This window comes from Amblyomma mixtum, chromosome 5 (assembly GCF_055824585.1).
Source record: "Amblyomma mixtum isolate Tamu chromosome 5, ASM5582458v1, whole genome shotgun sequence".
NCBI lineage: Eukaryota > Metazoa > Arthropoda > Arachnida > Ixodida > Ixodidae > Amblyomma > Amblyomma mixtum.
Genome location: NC_143016.1, coordinates 178,005,019 through 178,016,328, shown reverse-complemented (window position 1 = coordinate 178,016,328; position 11,310 = coordinate 178,005,019). Strand labels below are relative to the sequence as shown.

The 11,310-nt window shown below is 50.3% G+C and overlaps 1 pseudogene; it reads right to left on the bottom strand.

Annotated features, from left to right (window-relative positions):
* Positions 1-8,826: 8,826 nt before the first annotated feature.
* Positions 8,827-10,499, bottom strand: LOC149344910 (uncharacterized; annotated as a pseudogene).
* Between the last annotated feature and the right edge of the window lie 811 nt (positions 10,500-11,310).

Below are 11,310 nucleotides of genomic sequence, written 5' to 3'. Positions count from 1 at the left end.
TACTTTTCACACATTTGTTTTCTATTCATTTGGCTAGGAGGAAAGCTAGCTAGTCCGCATTTATTTGAATTTTTGTGTTTCTTTTGCGTTCCTGCTCTTGTCATTTAAAATCGATGTTGTCATATGCATTACTTCCTTTCCTATTCATTTTGAAAGAAGTATCTACTAACCAAGCTTCTGTTGTTTGAACATTCATGCTGTATTTTTGTGACAGCAATTTGTTTTTTTTTTGGTCTGCAAGCTACTGTGTGCATATTCATTTTAGTTTCATTTTTTTCTGTTATTATTATGACTTGTTTTTAATCAGCAGCAGATCTAAGTACTCATCGTTTAGTTCAGTCGTTTGCAGTGGCTGTATGCATATTTCACAGTGAACTCAAGTAGCACTCTGCTTGCATTTTGTATTCTTTTTGAGTATGCCTTTTTTATTTCAGTGCTATGTGTCTTAATTGTGACAGCAAGAGTAGCCACTGTTAGCATGTTTTAGTAGTGTTTTACTGAGACCTGTGCTCTGTATGCTCACCTACCAAGCACAATAGGCACAGTTATTGAGCTGACTGACTTAAGTGACCATTTTGGTGTTTAGTTCTTCTGTAGTGTAGTAGCTGTATTTCGTATGCTCATTTTATAAACAGTAAAGACAATCCCTTTCCATTTGGGTTTTCTTCGAGTGTTTTGCTGCTTACTGTTAAAATGTGTTATATGCTGTTGTAAGACATTTTTCTAAACAATGAAGATATTGATGCCAATTTAACGCGGCTGCGAAGTTTCTGGAAAGCTTGCTGTACAATGAATATCTGTTGTAAGTTTTTTCTTGACCTTAGCTAGACTAGAGGGTTGCGATCATAATTATTGCACATCATTCAAATCTTATAGTTTACTTTTACTACAGTGATTGTCAGTCAACCTACATGCTATCCGTATCAGCTAGCCTAAATACAGTTTATACACAGGCTTCAGGTAAATACCAGGTGCTATACACCTTTCCAAAAAGGGCTCTCTGGGCACTGCCATATTGTTCCCTGGACTGCAGTGGGCACCTTGCACTAGCAGGGTGGAAGCGGCGGGGGAACCGGTTTCCAGCAATCCAGAGAGGAGGCATTTCGCCGCTTCCACCATGCTAGCGCGAGGGGCCCAATGCAGTCCAGGGAACAATATGGCAGTGCCCAGTGAGCCCTTTTTGGAAAGGTCTACATACTGCCAATGAGGCCTCTGTTGCAATGCATAGGAAGCACTATAGATGTCTAACTGCCCTATGTGCACATCCATTATATGCGACAAATGTCCAGCCGTAACATCTGTACAACATAGTATTTTAGAGGTACGGATGCATTTCTGATAATCCTGTGGATATCCCCTCAATGTTATGCAGACATATTTGGAAATCTATCGGACATGCACAATGTCCAGCAAGTGCTGTATTTGATACGTCTAAAGGCTGCATGTGGTTATCTGGGTATCATGTTGTGCACACCCAGTCGCAAGAGCCGGTCCGTCGATGTCGCAAGAGGGAGTCCCAGGGCCTTCTTGTAGGCTGTTCTGATTATGATGTCGAGGTTTTTAATGTCACGCTTCTTGAGGCGGAGGTAGGGCGCTACGTAGACGGCGCGGCTTACAACGAAAGCCTGCACCAGTCGCAGAGTATCGTCTTCTCGCATCCCTGATTTGCGTCGTTATCCTGGCGACTTGATCGCTCACGAGCCGTAGTTTCTGGAGGGTGAGAAGGTTGTTGCCGTTGTTATTTATGTACAAACCCAGTATCTTGAGGGTCTGAACTTCCTTGACGGGTGAGTTATCTACGCGTATGTTGATGGTGTCCTGATTCTTGCGTTGACGGAAGACTATGAGTTCGGATTTTTCGGGTGAACACGTTAGTCCACACGCCCGTGCATAATTTTGAACTGTTGTCGCCGCTGTTTGTAGTTGTTCTTCAGTCATTCCCATACTTCCTGTGGTTGTCCAGATGGTTATATCATCAGCGTACAGGGCGTGGCGTATGCCCTGTACCTGATAGGGAAGAGGTGGGAGATTTAGGAATGCAATATTGAAGAGAAGTGGGGATAGTACTGCCCCTTGCGGAGTCCCTCTCGTGCTCATCTTCACTTGCGTTGTGTGTTTTGTGCCGGTGCTGATGTTGACGGTTCTGTCCGTAAGGAAATCACAGATGTATGAGTAGACTCGCTGGCCACAGTTCATGCTGTGGAGGTTGTTGAGGATTGTGGAGTGTTTGACATTGTCAAACGCTCCCTTCAGGTCGAGTGTTAGAAGCGCTCGGTTACTGTTTGTGCGTGCGGGATCGATGACTTCGCGTTTGATTTGCAGAAGCACATCATGGGTGGACAAGTGTGCCCTGAACCCAAACATCGTGTGTGGCAGTAGCTCGTTGTCCTCAAGATAGAGAGACGGGTGTGGACTGCCTTTTCCATGAGTTTGCCTGCGCACGACGTGAGGGATATGGGGCGCAGGTTTTCGATGCTGATTTTTTTGCCGGGCTTCGGGATAAAGTGTACATTGGCTGTTTTCCATGCTTGTGGAATGGTACCGGTGTGCCAGCATTCATTTATGTAATCCGTGAGTTGCTGCAGAGCCTCTGTGCTGAGGTTGGCCAGAAGTCCGACCGTAATTTTGTCTTGTCCCGGGGCTGTGCCTCGGCGCATATCTGCTAGTGCTGCAATGATTTCCTCCAAAGTGAAGTCTCTGTCTAGGTGTTCGTTCGGTTGCCCTCGGCACTCTTTATTGTAGGGTTGTGGGTCTCTCGCGGTGCAGATATAGCGACGCGTGAGTTCATCCACGAGTTCCTGATCTGTGCCATGGAAGCTGTGTAGGGCTCGATGCAAATTTCTGTGTTGTTCACTCTTCACTTTCGGAGGGTCAATTAGGCATCGCAGAAGGTTCCACGTGGCCTTGGTGTCTAGGCGGCCTTTGAGGTATTCGCACTTTGTTAGCCAATTGGTGCGAGCGAGGTCCCATGCGCATTGTTCCACTTGAATAGTAAGTAAGCTTGGCGATCCGAATCTGAGTTTCCGATTCTGCCTTTGTTTTTTCGACCGTTTCATAAGACCACGTCTGGCTTCCCAAAGATGTAGGAGGTAGTTGTCAACAGCTGGGTGGTCCTCCGTGGTGGCGAGGGATTTTGTGAACTTTTCTTTGAGGTCGAGAATGGAGGCCGCCCAGTCTTTCGTAACTGGTTATTTGTTCAGTTGTTGTTAGTTTGGTGTCCTTCCTGAATGTCTCCCAGTCTGTAATTCTGGCTTGCCCTCGTGGTTTGCTGTGCTTGTTACTTTCAAAGATAGTCTGCAGCACGTAGTGGTCACTGCCTAGCGTTTCTCCCGTATTGAGCCACTCATAGTTGCGGGCAGTGCGGACGAGCGTGAGGTCGGGAGAAGTATCCCGTGTTATGCTGTTGCCGACTCGCGTCGGGTGCTGCGGGTCCGTGAGTAGGTGGTGGTGGTGGTGAAAAACTTTAATCAAAGAGAGCTTGAGGGTTAAAAAAAAATAAATAAATAACCCTGCTGCATGGTCGGTATCCTTAGTCCGGGACACCGCATGACGAGGCCCCGTCTCGCGCCCGCTTGACCAGAGCCCTTTGGGACTCCAGTGTGGAGCAGTTGAGGAGGGCAGTCTCCCATGCCTCTCGGGTGGGGGTGGGGGAGGGGGGAAGGTGAGGATTCTGAGTACATGCCCACACCATGTGAAAGATATCGCAGATCTCTCCACAGTGCGGGCAGCGCCCATCTGTGTTCGGATCGAAGTGTTTTGCTATTGCAGGACAGAGAAGGGTTCCTGTCTGCAGGCGCCGCAGAGTTCGCTCCTCCGCCTTACTCAGCCCCTTGGCAGGTGCCGTGAGTAGGGTCAAGGCCATGTCAGCGATGGTGGATGCTAGTTTTCTGCCTTTCGCATCTTCCCTCGGGTAGCCCCACAGGGGGCTAGAAGCATTAAAGTCGCCAACTATAGCTAAGGGAGTTTTTGGGCTTCTCTTAGTGCTTTAAGAAAGATCGCGTCAAAGGCAACGCGGTGCTGTTTGGGGCGACTATATATATTGAGTATGCAGGTGCCCATGCTGTTTCTGTGCTGCGGTAGTAGCTTTATGAAGGTATATTCAATGTCGGTGTCTAGATTAAGGTCTATAGTGGTTGCCGTACATGATTTGTGCACCAAGATGCATGTCGAGGGATTTGTTTGATGTGTTGACTATCCTCGGATCTTAGCCTCCATATTCACTTCTTGCAGGGCTATTACTTGCGGCGTATGGACATCCATAAATTGTTGTAATGTTTCCCTCTTCCGCTTTAGTCCCCTGCAGTTCCACTGTAGGATGGTAAGTTTATGTCTGCGTTGTGGAGCCATGTTGAACACTAGAAACGTGGGTCTCATCATGTGGTGCGCCCTCAGGTTGTAGATCTAGCTCAGTGCTTAGCAGGCGACGAGTTCCCATTTTACCTTGTAGTTTGGTGCCCTTGTTGTGAGAAACATCTGATAATTCCTGAAGTCATCCTTATTAGGACTGGTTCGAGGTTTTCCATCATGGGTTTAATAACTGATTCGAACATGCTCTTGATTGTAGTCTCGATCATAATATGTAATTTATTTTCAATGAGGTCTTGAATTGTTTTTTCCAAGCCAGTGATGCATTCCTGGGTTTGGGGGTGCTCTCTATATTGCGGCTTTAGTGCCTGCGGTGGTGGTGCCTGCGGAGTTGGTGCCTGGTGTAGTTGCTTGCCTCTCGGGGGTGCTAGCATCTAACTGGTGTGGAGACGGAGGGTGTAGCTCTGCCCTATCTTCTTCCATCGGACATGCCTGTTGCGTCGATGGAGGTAATGTGTTGTTTGGATTGACTGCGATGCCGAACTGCTGTTTCAATGTGCTATTTTCTGATTTTAGTTGTTCAATCTCTGCTTTCAGTCGTTTCTAAGCCAACGCTTCGGGGGAGGAGGCAGCTACATCTGCCCAGCTCACCTTGCTGCCGTTGCGCTGCTCCTTGTTATGGGGTCCTGTTGTCTTCTCGGCTGGACGACTGCCGTTGTTGTGCGACACCTTATCGGTAGTCCCAGGTCCATTGCTTGAAGAGCGTGAGCCGGGTGGTGCTGAGTTGTTGCTGGAGGACTGGGCCTGGTGGGTCAGTCGGTCCCCGCTGCTCGATGGGCCTCTGCTGCCGGACCGGTTGCGAAGCCTGGATCTTGACCGGTGGTTGACATCCTGTCTTGGGCTTGGTTGTTTGAGATGTTCGGTACTTGTACTTGCATTGATTCGACCCCATGGGATGTGGACCTTCGCAGACCGTGCACTTGGGTTGGCAGTCGTGGGATTCTGGAACATCTTGCTGACCGCACTGCGGGCATCTTGACTTCGAAGGGCAAGGGCAAACATCCGCCCGGTGTCCAAGTTTCCCGCACAGTGCGCAGGCTGGCTTTGTTTTCTTGTATAGGCGTACAGGAACAGCTTCACCGTAGTAGAAAACGTGAAACGGAACCTTTCTTCCTTCAAACGTGATGGTCGCCACGTTGGAGGAACCTAATTTCCTCACGCTCACCACTGGTGCGTCCGGGGAGCGAAGAGCTTTCGTGATGTCTTCGTCGGAAACCCTCGAGTCCTCTTGTATTACTCCTTTGCAAGTGTCGTCGGAGGGGCGGAGGTAGGAGTACACTGCGTGTGCCTTGCCCTCAAGCTGAATTTCTTGAATTGCCAGGATCTTTCTGATTATTAAGGTGGAAGCCTTTAATGCCTCATCGTTGTAAGCAGGAGCTGTCGACAGAAATGTCACCGCGCTTTTCAGTTGGTCGAAACGGTCGCGACCTCACAGTGCGCGAATTTCCAACGGGGCCAATTGTACCTTGGCTACTAACCATGCAACTAATTGAAGGAATCGTATAGTGATGCTCCAAGTAAGTTTGACTGAGTTTAGTTAATGCTTACTTGACCAATTAGTCCAATTAACCTTTCTAGTCAGACCAGATAAATAAATAAAACCGAGTAAGAAACTGGCCGAGCTTGGGAATCGAACCCCGGTCTCCGGAGTGTGAGTCGAGCACGCTACCACTCCGCCATGCCAGCTTTTTTTTATTTATTTATTGCCTGACTTCGGCAAGAACCACAGTACACAAATACACTTACAGAGCGCAATGAGCAATAATAAACAACACTATACGCCCGGGGGTGCGTGGCTTCATAATATGAAAACTCCTTAAGCGTCACCAAAGGCTCGACTCTTTCGAGCCACTCGGGAGCTTCAGGAGCAAGTTTCTGAACTTTGGAATGAACAAAGGTGCGTCTAGTGAATACGGTGTCTTCGTTCACTCCCATCTTCCTCCCTTCCCGTTACGGCGAGGTTTAGGTGTCCACCGAGATATGAGAGACAGATACATTTCCTTTCCTCAAAAACCAATTTACCGACGAGCAAGGCGTATTTGTCCGAGTTTCAGATTGGTCAAAATTGTCGTGACGTCACCAGGCGCGAATTTTGACGGGTGTCCACCGAAATATGTGAGACAGTTACTGCGCAACTTCCTTTCCTCAAATACAATTTTCGACTAGTGTCTACTGACATATGTGAGACAGTTAATGCGTAATTTCCTTTCCTCAAATACAATTTTCATTTTCTTCACTACGGCCCCTCTTTCTTCTTTCACTCACACTTCTTCCCTTCCTGTACAGTGCGGCTCAGGTGTCCACCGAGACGACAGAGAATTACAGCGCCATTTCCTTTCCTCAAAAAGCGTTGCGTTCAAAGGGCTAGGCATCGCGCCGAACGGGTGGTGGCGTTCCGTGGACTGCCTGGCAGCGCTACAACTGAAGGCGAAGCTTAAGCGTCATTAATTGCAATTTAATTAATGCACCAACAAAATGTGAAGTGAACAATCGCGTAGCAGAATGCGCTGCACTCAGGCTTTCGCCTTTCACCACTTTAGCCGCTAAAGTTCCTCGTAATTTTTTGGGCGTTTCGCACCCCGACGACGATGATGTTCTGTTCCCATATGGGCCAAACGCTGAGCTCGGCTGAGCCGTTGTCGACGCCAGCTGCAATGTGCAAGGCGTTTCCGACCGCGTTGCTTCCCCTGAATTTGCTGAGATCCAGCGTTCCTTTAGGTTTGATTATGATCACTGCATCTTGCTTGTCCAGACGCGGCTGCAGAGGAGGCTTCCAACGCTTGACTTGCGTGCGGGGCGTCTGCTGCATCGGCGTATCCCCTGCCGCGGTGACGCGTCCATCTGGCGTTCGACCTTTCTGCCGTGCCGAGTGGTTGTCACGGGCTGATGCGCGTTCCCACTCTTCTATCTTGCGTTGGATAATCGCCTCCGTAACCTTGTCGAAAACTGGGGTTTTCGCCTGTGGCATGGTGACGATCTGCATCCCCTCCGGGTCGTATCCCATCAGGGTTGCAAACGGCAGTTTGCCCGCGAAGCCGCGGCGGGCAGCTGAGTCGTGGCCTAACTGTTAGGCTTAGCAACTCGCGCGATCCGCTTAGTCTTCAAATTCTCGAAGGACTTGAGAAAATGGTCCCACCTGAACAAGGGTGGGAGCTCGTTGTTCTGGAAGTGTAGCCAAATGGTGTTGTAGCGCTTCGGCAAATGCTTCGGGAAAAGAACATTAAATTCGGCGGAGCCGACGTGAGACATGTCCGCTCTTCCCGACTGCTGAGGCGCGTCTCTCACAAGAAACGAATGCCGCGATACAGTTATGGTCGTTACACGGAACTTCAACGGGCCTCAATATTTGAGACGGCGGTGATAACTACAAGGGTCTCTCTCGATGGCTATCAAACGCCACCGCCAATTCGAAAGCAGTGCTCATCGGAGCAGCTTGGCGCAATTTTCCCCTTTATATTAGGATGGCGCAAGGCACTGCATTTGCAGAAAAAGCACCCGATTGTAGCAGCATGGAGCAGGTTGACACAACCGGCGCAGCATTCTATACTGCTCCTGTTTGTAGCAGCATAGAGCAGCTATTTAATGCAATGACGCAGTTTGGCACAACCGGTGCAGTATTCCACCTACTTCCGGGAAGGCCATGGGTGCAACAGACGCAGAGCGTCGGGCTGGGACCCGGTTTGAGGAGCGTTAGTTTGGGCATAGTCCTTGTTTGGGTGAACGCTGCTGCTGGACGCTAGAGCCACAAACGTGCGGCGGATCAAATAGACGCTGTACCCGAAAACGCGCTGCGTGTCAAGATCTCAAGTACATGCCCACTCATTTCCTACATCATGAAGCCTTCATTGTGTGGCACGTGTCGCGTCGCGGGGAAGCTATGGACGCAGCCGAGTAGAGCGTCGTGCTCGGAATGCTGAACGCATGCGGATCTGTACATGTCTAGCATACCGTAGGAACGCTGGCCGTAAAAGCGCTGAGCGACAAGTATCTCTCATGGCCATAAGGAGCTTTCTAACCCACCGTTAACATAAATGCAAGTGGCGTCCTGCACGGCGTGAGCACTGCGTTTCGCGAAGCAGCTATATATTCACCATTCGCGTCCTTCTGGTAAGCGGCTGCTAATTTTTTGCAATCACAGCCACAGACTTGAACAATCTTCCCACAACTCCTGTTGCTTACGCAAGCAGTCCATTGCATGAATAAGTTTCTTGTGATTCACTGCCCATGCAGTGCTAACAAAAGGGGCTCTGGAGGCACTGCATATGATGGCACAAACTGAAAGCTTATAATATTAATGACATCACTGGTACTGTTCTTATTCATAGTTTTATGGTTTAGGGGGGTTTAACGTCCCAAAGCGACTCCAGAAATTTCGTCCACCTGGGCTCTTTAACTTGCACTGACTTCGCACAGTACAAGAGAAAATGATCAAAATTTTGCTCAATAACTTGACCCGAAAAGGAGCATGTGTAAACTTTTTATTTGACTATACTGAACAATCATACAAGGCCACAACAAGACTATGAACTGCACCACACTTTGGTCCTGGATGCTCTGATGACTGCCTGTCTAGCCTAGCTGCAAACGGCACTTGTAAAATATAACAGTCAGAGTTGCTGAAGAAGCTGGAACTGCGCCCTCTTTTGGAAAAACAAAGAAATCGTACTGAAGGCCCACGCTACATTTTTTAAAAACAGCGCTCCAAATTCGATTACAGCAAGCAATGCTTATAGGAAGCCTGAACACCAGTTGCCAATTTCACGTCACTGCTCTGGGTCTCCAGGAGTGCTCCAATACATTGGAGAAGTACATAGGTCGCAACCCCATGCATGAACTCACAAACGTCTTATAAATGCAGAAAAAGAAACTACCTAGGAACGAGACAGCAATGGCAAGCCGGCTTTGACACATGCGGCACTATGTATGTCACTGTCCATTAAACACACCAGCGACTTGAGCGTTCCGAAGGCCGAGATGACGGTGGGCCGGGTGGCCAGAGCGGGCAACACGGGCCTGGCGACTCCCAGCACGGGCTGCGCGGCGCCCACGTCCCACTTGCTCTTTCGCGGCTCGGGCTTCTTGGCGGTGCCCGTGAGGAACTCCACCTTGGTCTTCTTCTCGCGCTCGCGCTTGTCCATCTCCTCTTTCTGGCGCCTCGACAGCTCCTCGTAGTACGAGTCCGGCCCCCAGCTGTGCGGGTCGTACGTCTCGGGCGGGTAGTTGGTGCCCAGCTCGTCGATGCCGCAGTACGCGATCAGCTTCTCGTAGATGCTCGGGTTGCGGAAGTCCTTGCGCATCTGGATGGACGCGTTCATGTCGCGTCCGTCGCGCAGCTTGCGTTCGTACAGGCGCGCGATCTTCTCCTGCAGCGCCGGCGTGCACCGTCACTGGTGGAAAGGGATCATGTCAAGGACGCTGTCGGATCGCAGGCACTGGTAGTAAGGGATGTCAAGGAAGCTGCCGAATCGCAGGCACCGGCAGTAAGGGATGTCAAGGACGCTGTCGGATTGCAGGCACTCGAAGTAAGGGATGTCAAGGACGCTGTCGGATCGCAGGCACATGAAGTAAGGCACCGGCGACTCGAGACACGCGTACTGGAAGTAAGGGATCAGCAACTCGAGACGCGCGTACACAACGCGACCAGACCCTGGCTCGTCTACGGCCGTCGCTTCCTCGTCCTCGGCGCGGTACGGGACGAGCGGCGCCCCTCCGCTCTGTGAGCTGGGCGTGCTCTCAACGCTCGGCTGCGTGCGCTCAGTTGACAACGGAGCCGCTGCAACCTCACCGCTGTCCTCGGGGTCCGATTCCAGCTCAGCTTCAGAGTCGGTGTAAGCCTCCGTCAGCGACGCCAATGCCGTAGCCTTCGCAGCCGAATCGCTGTTCATGGCGAAGCAAAGTCGGAAGGCTGTCTCGGGGAGCTCACTGGTTTTCAGCGGCCGTAGAAGGCAGTTCACGACGTTACCGAAGGTCCAACGCGTTTAGCACCAGTGATACCTTCGCAAACGCTGCAAGAGGGGCCAGAGCGCCACTTCGTTTTGGATAGTATTAGCAGTCAACGCAGCTTTTCCTTCCTCCAAGACGCAGCTAGAGTGTACTAACGCATGCTAACGCAGCCAAGGCTGCGGCGCCTGTTCGCGCTCCTCGTCCGCATCGTAATGTAGTGCGTCAAAAGTAAAAATCGTAATGAACTCAAAATTAAAGTAAATGTTGGTTCATATTGCAGTATAATAATAACTGTGCTTTATTTTGCAAAAAGATTGCTTTTTTTATGTTCTACAAAACAGAGTGCCTTAGTTTTTTGGGTTTTTTTCCGGTCAATCCTGTATCAGGTTTTCGCAGCTAGGCCGGCCTGCGCGGCCGGCCGGTCATGTCGTCTGCTTGAGTGGTTCACCTGAAGCATTTCCTTCCTCCGAGACCTGGTGCGCTGTTCTCTTTTCTGGTTTGGTTTAGGTTTATTGGGGTTTAACGTCCCAAAGCGACTGAGGCTATGAGAGACGCCGTAGTGAAGGGCTCCGGAAATTTCGACCACCTGGGGTTCTTTAACGTGCACTGACATCGCACAGCACACGGGCCTCTAGAATTTCGCCTTCAAGAAATGCAGCCGCCGCGGCCGGGATCGAACCCGCGTCTTTCGGGTCAGCAGCCGAGCGCCGTAACCACTGAGCCACCGCGGCGGGGTATTCTCTCACCGACCGTACAACCGCTGTAGGCATAGAGTTTCTTACTATTACCTAGAGGGAAAGCTGGCGGCGCTGCCTTTCAGCCACCATGGACGCTCAAAGCATCATGGGGCGGTGAGCTACTTGTTGCGAGCATGGATGGTTGCGAGACAGTCGTAGTTTTTGGGGAGCACGGAGTGGCACTACTAAGACTTTTCATTCCGAAAACGCTGTTCGTGTGTGCGCAGACGACTTTCGCGCGAACGCAGTGTGCAAAACCCATAGT